General features: G+C 42.5%; 2 non-coding genes across 2 annotated transcripts; both read left to right on the plus strand.

Annotated features, from left to right (window-relative positions):
• Positions 1-3,645: 3,645 nt before the first annotated feature.
• On the plus strand, positions 3,646-3,759 carry LOC140274159 (U5 spliceosomal RNA). The gene has a single exon (XR_011908137.1). It is a non-coding gene; the product is annotated as a U5 spliceosomal RNA (small nuclear RNA).
• A 308-nt stretch (positions 3,760-4,067) lies between these two features.
• On the plus strand, positions 4,068-4,251 carry LOC140274390 (U2 spliceosomal RNA). The gene has a single exon (XR_011908344.1). It is a non-coding gene; the product is annotated as a U2 spliceosomal RNA (small nuclear RNA).
• The last annotated feature ends 4,186 nt before the right edge of the window (positions 4,252-8,437 follow it).

Here is an 8,437-nt window from a genome sequence, read left to right on the forward strand (position 1 = left end):
GTGGACACCAGTGGTGAGGGAAGCCGTCAAGCTGAAGAAGGAGTCCTATCGGGCCTTTTTGGCCAGTGGGACCCTGGAAGCAGCTGATAGGTACCGACAGGCCAGACGGGCTGCGGCTTCGGCGGTTGCTGAGGCAAAAACTCGGGCCTGGGAGGAGTTCGGTGAGACCATGGAGAACGATTTCCGGACGGCCTCGAAGAGATTCTGGTCCACCATCCGGCGTCTCAGGGGGGGGAAGCGGCTCACAGTCAACACTGTTTACAGTGGGGACGGGGCTTTGCTGACCTCAACTAGGGATGTTGTGAGTCGGTGGGGGGAGTACTTCGAGGAACTCCTCAATCCTACCAACACGTGCTCAGAAGAGGCAGAGTCGGAGAGCTCGGAGACGGGGCCTCCCATTTCTGGGGCTGAGGTTGCCGAGGTGGTCAAAAAGCTCCTCGGTGGCAAGGCCCCGGGGGTGGATGAGGTCCGTCCTGAGTTTCTCAAGGCTCTGGATGTTGTAGGGCTGTCTTGGCTGACACGCCTCTGCAGCATCGCGTGGACATCGGGGACAGTGCCTCTGGACTGGCAGATTGGGGTGGTGGTCCCCCTCTTTAAAAAGGGGGACCGGAGGGTGTGTTCCAACTATAGGGGTATCACACTCCTCAGCCTCCCTGGTAAGGTCTATTCGGGGGTATTGGAGAGGAGGATCCGTCGGATAATCGAGCCTCGGATTCAGGAGATGCAGTGTGGCTTTCGTCCTGGCCCATTTGTGAGTAATTATGACTGGACATTCACACCTACTTGCAGCCGAACACCACTTCTCCCGCTTTTGATGATGTATGGACCGGCATTCTTACCTTTTCTAACACATTTTTCAGCAATTATGGTTGGAGATTCACACCTACTCACAGCCGAACACCTCCGCTCCCGCATTTGATGGTGTATATTCGGGCATACGAACCTGTTCTTACCCGCTTTTTACAAACCATGGTCGGACTTTCACACCTTCTTGTAGCTGAACAACTCCGCTCCCTCTTTTGATTGTGTACAGTCGGGCATACAAACCTGTTCTTACCCGCTTTTTACAAACTATGGTCGGACATTCAAACCTTCTTGTAGCCGAACACATCCACTCCTGCTTTTGATGATGTATGGTTGGGCATTCGCACCTTTTCTTACCCATTTTTCAGTAATTATGGGTGGATATTCACACCTTCTTGCAGCGGAACACCTCCTCTCCCGCTTACGATTATGTGCGGTTTGATATTCGAAAATTTTCTTTCATGTTTTATAGCAATTATTGATGGACATTCATACCTTCTTGAAGCCGAACACATCCACTCCTGCTTTTGATGATGTATGGTTGGAATTTCGAACCTACTTGTTGCCCGTTTTTCATTAATTATGGGTAGACATTCACACCTTGTTGCAGCCAAACACCTCCGTTCCCTGTTTTGATCATGTATGTTTTGACATTCGCACCTTTTCTCACCTGCTTTTTACTATTGTCGGCCAATCACAGCTTCCTCTCCACCATACTTGTATGGTAGGAAAGTCTCACCCACTCTCATCCGAAGACCTCTCCTCCCGCTTTTGTTAATATTTAGTCGGGCATTCGAACCTTTTCTTACCCACTTTTTACAAATTTTGGTCGAACATTCACACCTACTTGACGCTGAATACTTCCGCTCCACCTTTTAGTGATGTATGGTTGGCATTTGCACCTTTTGTTGCCCTCTTTTTATACTGATTGCTGAAGATTAAGTTGTTCTTTCTCAAACTACAATTTTTTTTTAATTGTTGAAACTTGATTTGAAGTGGATAAATAAGGAGGACAAACAGTTTTAAGTCACGCTGATAGAAGAAATTAATTTTATAGCAAAATCTGTATTTCGTCATATGTCGAGAGATGCTTATTGCTGAAGAAGTTCTTTCTCATTCTACAAAGTACAACGTTGTTTATCGTTGAAACTTGATTAGACATGAATAAATATGAAGGACAAAGCAGTCTTAACTTGGTTTGAGTTAATTAATTCGTTTTATAGGAGAATCCGAATTCGTGCTTATTTTCGAATTCCTGAAGAATGAGTCTGGTTCTTTCTCATAATACAAAGTTTGTTGTTTATTGTTGAAACTTCATCAGAAGTGAGGAAATAAATGAATGCCTATCAACAAATGTGGGATCTAAACTCTACTGCTTCCTCTAAAATAATTTCTTTTCTCAATTCAGAAATGTGTGTGTGTAAGTCACAACACCCGTGACACCAAAACGGCTTTCTTTTCTCTCTTTTCTCTACACTCTGCACTATGAGCACACACACCAAATCAGAAAGGCTTTTTTCTCTCTTTTCTACATTATGGACTGTGGGGACACAAAACCGCTCTCTCTTTTTTTTTTTGATTGTGTGCCAGGGCGTTGTCTCACGTATTAGATTATGCTTAAGATACGAATGGGTTTATCAGTCACATCAGAATCCATACATACTGATCCTCCCGTAATAAAATGGTCGGATCTTATCAAACACACTTTGTTTCTTGTGACAATCAAGACAGCGAAACAGCGTATACACGTCAAGACACTGAATCAAGTTTGCCACAAGCACTCATAAGTTTGGCAGTATTGCTCTGCCGTCAGCAATCATACACCCATTTTATTTTCGTGAGACGTGCAGGCACCTGTTCATCTACTGTTCTATCACTATGAATTAGTTTATCTATTATCAATAAGGATACTTCTACAACTACTATCAAAGTATGTCCAGACTTCTTATGTTGTCAGTTGCTATATATGAATAAGTGGGTAGCTACTGACAAGCATTAAGCATGTCACACAGCCCAAACATATAACATTTCAGGACACACCACACAGTTAACAACCACAGTGAAGTGTCAAAGCCCAAACATTCAACAGGACACTTACACAACACATTCAAATCAAACAGTCAGACAACATACAAGAACATATACCCCAGCCGGCATTGCTCCCTGCCTATTTTCCTACAGTTCACTATGTGTGCGCACACCTTTATTCACAAACTCTTCAACTTATACTCTTTTACCGAAGCTGCTACAGCTCGATTGGCCGAATACCCTTAGATCCTATTTCGGTGAATTTGACATCTGCCTTACATGTAACAGATTAGCGGTTTAGCAGTTTTAATTTAGTTTGAGTGAAGGAATTCATTTTATAGCAAAATCCGAAATCGTGAAGTACTCATGAAAGTAAGCTTATTCTCGGATTCCTGAAACTTTAGATTTGCTCTTTCTTTTACTGCAAAGTACAACGTTGTTTTTTTTGTTTAAATCTTTCTAGACATGGTAAATATGAACGACAAAGCAGTTTTAACATAGTTTGAGTGAAGGAATTCATTTTATAGATAAAATCCCAATCCCAAGAGAGAAAAGAGAGTGAATGCGAAGTAGACTTTAACACGGCTATGGGAGCGAGCCGAGTGTGGGCTAACCGGGAGAATTGCTTGAAAGAAACGCGACACTGAATGAGCGGTCAGAACAAAGCCTCAATACGGGATTCTCGTGGTGTTTTTGTTGCTGCCTTGTCTTTTGCATAGAGTAAAAGACAAGGCAGCCATCGACTCAACCAAGCGTCTCAACCAAGCAAAGCTCACCACGCCTGATGCCCTGCTCCCGCAGTGACGGATAATCGTACTCTGGTTTCTCTTCATAACATACAAGTCTTTCGCCTTTTACTAAAGACTTCCGTGGAGAGCAGCACTAATGAGTTGTTTCTATTATTGGCAGGCTTTACCTTTGCGGGTGAAGCCCTTTCTGTCTGTGCAAAATAAATCTTGCTACTTTGCAGAGTGACTTCTCTGAGTAGAGTCGCCTTACTTGTTGCGACTGTGCCGATGTTCGAAGCTGGAGTGCAAAGTTGTTGCTTGAATGGTGCTTGCTGGAGCATGCGGGAGTGCAAAGTTATACCATTTAAAAGGGCTGAAGAGTGCTCAGTGCAGCGGGTGGGCGGAGGTGCAACGTGACACTCTGGCCACCTATGGCCATAAAAAGAACACTGCTACAAGTGCGCATTGTGCCAGCAAGGGCCCTCGGACCTGAAACAGTGGACAGTTATCGCTTCTCGGCCTTTTGGCTAAGATCAAGTGTAGTATCTGTTCTTATCAGTTTAATATGTCCTCTATACGAGGACAACATATTAAATGGATTTTTAAGAATAGGAGTTGAAAAAGAAGCTTGCTCCGTTCACTCCAAGCCTCGACCCGGTACTGCAGTGCCGCTGGGAACGGTGCGCTCTCCTCTGCTCTTGTGAAAAAGCAAACAGCGGTGCAGGATGGAAGTTTCAGGGAGCCCAAGATGAAACTTTCTTTTAATCTGCTGAGAAAAGAGAGTGAATGCGAAGTGGACTTTAACACGGCTCTGGGAGCGAGCCGAGTGCGGGCTAACCGGGAGAATTGCTTGAAAGAAACGCGACACCGAATGAGTGGTCAGAACAAACCCTCAATACGGTGTTCCCGTGGTGTTTGTGGCTGCCTTGTCTTTTGCACAGAGTAAAAGACAAGGCAGCCATCGAATAGATTGTTTCTACTTGGTCAGCCGAGGAGCAGGGGGGGGGGCAAGCGTCTCAACCAAGCAAAGCTCACCAAGTAGGAACAATCGGGCCCTTTTTGATGGCTGCAACACCTGAAAGAGATATTGATGCGAGACCCGATCAAATGCTTTTTCAAAGTCTAAATTTAAGATGACAAGCCGGGTGTTTCTGTCTCTAGCGTAATCAATGATGTCTCGAATCAGTACGAGGCTGTCGGTGAGTTGTCTCCCTGAGATGGCACAAGCTTGGTCTGGGTGAATTACCTCCTCTAAAACAGAGGACATCCGTGTCGCTAAAACCTTGCTAAAATGTTTACAGTCAAAGTTTAAAAGTGTGATGGGCCTCCAATTCTTTAGGTCAGTCTTATCATTTTTTTTATAAAGTAGAGTCACTATTCCCACTCTAAAACTGTCAGGCAGTCGGTCGAGTTTTTCAAAATCTTTAAAAACATCTAAAATGTCTGATGATAAAAGGTCCCAATAGGTCAGATAGAATTCTGCAGGAAGCCCGTCTAAACCTCGACTTCTCTTAAAACCTGTTAGGCATTTTTTTAACTCTAAAGCAGTAAAATTCTGTGTCAAGTGTGCATTCTCTTTTACGGTTTTGTCAACGAATTTTAAGATTTCTGCCGATGTTTCCAAGTGCACTGGTTTCTCTTTGTACATGTTACTATAAAAGGTATGTACAGTTTCAATCATCTCTTGTGTGGATTTTGTTAAAAACCCATCTTCTCTTTTTAGATTTTGAATACACTCCTTTTTATTTATAACTTTCTTTCTTTTTCACCTTCCTCAATTTCCTGCTCCCTGCTTCTTACAAAAATTCCTTTACTCTTTATTTCTGCTAAAACTGACATTTCCTTTTTGACATCTTTGATTTCTTCTTTAAAGTCTATGCCACACTGATTTAGTTTAAAGTAGCGCTGTAAGCGTTTATGTAGTCCCATCATACATCTATTCTCTTTCCTTTTTTTACGTTTACCTTGCTGTTTAAAAAAAGTCTGGGTCGTTTCCTTCACCATTTCCCACCATTGTGCATGTGTTTCGTAGAGGTCTTGAAGGGTCTGCCACTCTTTATAACATTCCCTGTACTGACTGACTATGATTTCATCCTCCAACAGGGAACAGTTGAGTTTCCGCAGACCACTTCCTACCGTCACACCAGAAGGGGGTGAAAGGGTGCAGGAGAGCATAAGGTGGTCTGAAAAGAAAACAGGGGTTAATCTAACATCAGTGGGTGGGCAATCTCTAGTAAAGAAATAATCAATGCGAGAGGCTCTGGTGCCATCATGACTAAACCAGGTGAAGCCCTCTTCTCTGGGATGCATGGTTTTAAAACAGTCAGTAAGCTTAAAATCCCTGCATATGCCCTGAAGTAAAATCGAAGTCTTATCCACTTTAAAATCTACCCCTGCTCTTTTTCTATCTTTCCTGCTCAAGATACAGTTAAAATCCCCTCCTACAACTAAAGGTACTTGCCCTAGCATGTAAAGCTGTATATCTTCTAAAAGGTCATACCTTTCATTTTTTCATTACATGTTTGGGCTTTGACACTTCACTGTGGTTGTTAACTGTGTGGTGTGTCCTGAAATGTTATATGTTTGGGCTGTGTGACATGCTTAATGCTTGTCAGTAGCTACCCACTTATTCATATATAGCAACTGACAACATAAGAAGTCCGGACATACTTTGATAGTAGTTGTAGAAGTATCCTTATTGATAATAGATCACTAATTCATAGTGATAGAACAGTAGATGAACAGGTGTTTGCACATGTCTCACGAAAATAAAATGGGTGTATGATTGCTGACGGCAGAGCAATACTGCCAAACTTATGAGTTCTTGTGGCAAACTTGATTCAGTGTCTTGACGTGTATACGCTGTTTCGCTGACTTGATTGTCACAAGAAACAAAGTGTGTTTGATAAGATCCGACCATTTTATTATGGGAGGATCAGTATGTATGGATTCTGATGTGACTGATAAACCCATTCGTATCTTAAGCATAATCTAATACGTGAGACAACGCCCTGGCACACGATAAAAAAAAAAAAAGAGAGAGAGCGGTTTTGTGTCCCCACAGTCCATAATGTAGAAAAGAGAGAAAAAAGCCTTTCTGATTTGGTGTGTGTGCTCATAGTGCAGAGTGTAGAGAAAAGAAAGCCGTTTTGGTGTCACGGGTGTTGTGACTTACACACACACATTTCTAAATTGAGAAAGGAAATTATTTTAGAGGAAGCACTAGAGTTTAGATCCCACATTTGTTGATAGGCATTCATTTATTTCCTCACTTCTGATGAAGTTTCAACAATAAACAACAAACTTTGTATTATGAGAAAGAACCAGACTCATTCTTCAGGAATCCGAAAATAAGCTCTATTTTATGAGTTATGCACGAATTCGGATTCTCCTATAAAAAGAATTCATTAACTCAAACCAAGTTAAGACTGCTTTGTCCTTCATATTTATTCATGTCTAATCAAGTTTCAACGATAAACAACGTTGTACTTTGTAGAATGAGAAAGAACTTCTTCAGAAATAAGCATCTCTCGACATATGACGAAATACAGATTTTGCTATAAAATTAATTCCTTCTATCAGCCTGACTTAAAACTGTTTGTCCTCCTTATTTATCCACTTCAAATCAAGTTTCAACAATTAAAAAAAATTTGTAGTTTGAGAAAGAACAACTTAATCTTCAGCAATCAGTATAAAAAGAGGTGCAAATGCCAACCATACATACCTAAAAGGTGGAGCAGAAGTATTCAGCTGCAAGTAGGAGTGAATGTTCGACCATAATTTGTAAAAAGCGGGTAAGAAAAGGTTCGAATGCCCGACTATATATTAACAAAAGCGGGAGGAGAGGTCTTCGGATGAGAGTGGGTGAGAATTTCCAACCATAATCTATAAAATACGGTGAAAAAAAATATGTGAATGCCTCATAGAACACTAAAAGCGGAAGTGTTCGGCTGCAAGAAGGTGTGAATGTCCGACTATATTTGGTGAAAAGCAGGTGAAGCAAGGTCTGAATGCCCAACCTTACATCATCAAAAGCGAGATCAGAGGTGTTTGGCTGCAAGAAGGCCATAGTTTGCCAAAAGCGGGTAAGGTGCGAATGTCCGACTAAATATCAACAAAATTTGGGGCGGAGGTCTTCGGATGCAAGTGGGTGTGAATGTCCGACTATATTTGGTGAAAAGCAGGTGAAGCAAGGTCTGAATGCCCAACCTTACATCATCAAAAGCGAGATCAGAGGTGTTTGGCTGCAAGAAGGCCATAGTTTGCCAAAAGCGGGTAAGGTGCGAATGACCGACTAAATATCAACAAAAGTGGGGGCGGAGGTCTTCGGATGCAAGTGGGTGTGAATATCCCACCATACAAGTATGGTGGAGAGGAAGCTGTGAATGGCCGACCATAGTAAAAGGCGGGTGAGAGAAGGTGCGAATGTCAAACCATACATAATCAAAACAGGGAGCGGAGGTGTTCTGCTGTAAGAAGGTGTGAATGTCCAACCATAGTTGGTAAAAAGCGCGTAAGAAAAGGTTAAAATACCCGACTGTACACAATCAATAGCAGGAGCGGAGTTGTTCGGCTCCTAAAAGGTGTGAAAGTCCGACCATGGTTTGTAAAAAGCGGGTAAGAAAAGGTGCGAATGCCCGACAATGTATGATCAAAAGAGGGAGTGGAGGTTTTCGGCTGCAAGAAGGTCTGAATGTCCAACCATAATTTGTAAAAACCGGGGAAGAAAAGGCTCGAAAGCCCGACTATACACCATCAAAAGTGGGAGCGGAGGTGTTCAGCTGCAAGACGGTCTGAATGTCCATCAATAATTGCTAGAAAACATGAAAGAAAATTTTCGAATATCAAACTGCACATGATCATAAGCGGGAGAGGAG

This window comes from Leuresthes tenuis, unplaced genomic scaffold (genome assembly GCF_036924035.1).
Source record: "Leuresthes tenuis unplaced genomic scaffold, fLeuTen1.0.hap1 SCAF_17, whole genome shotgun sequence".
In the NCBI taxonomy this organism is placed as follows: Eukaryota; Metazoa; Chordata; class Actinopteri; order Atheriniformes; family Atherinopsidae; genus Leuresthes; species Leuresthes tenuis.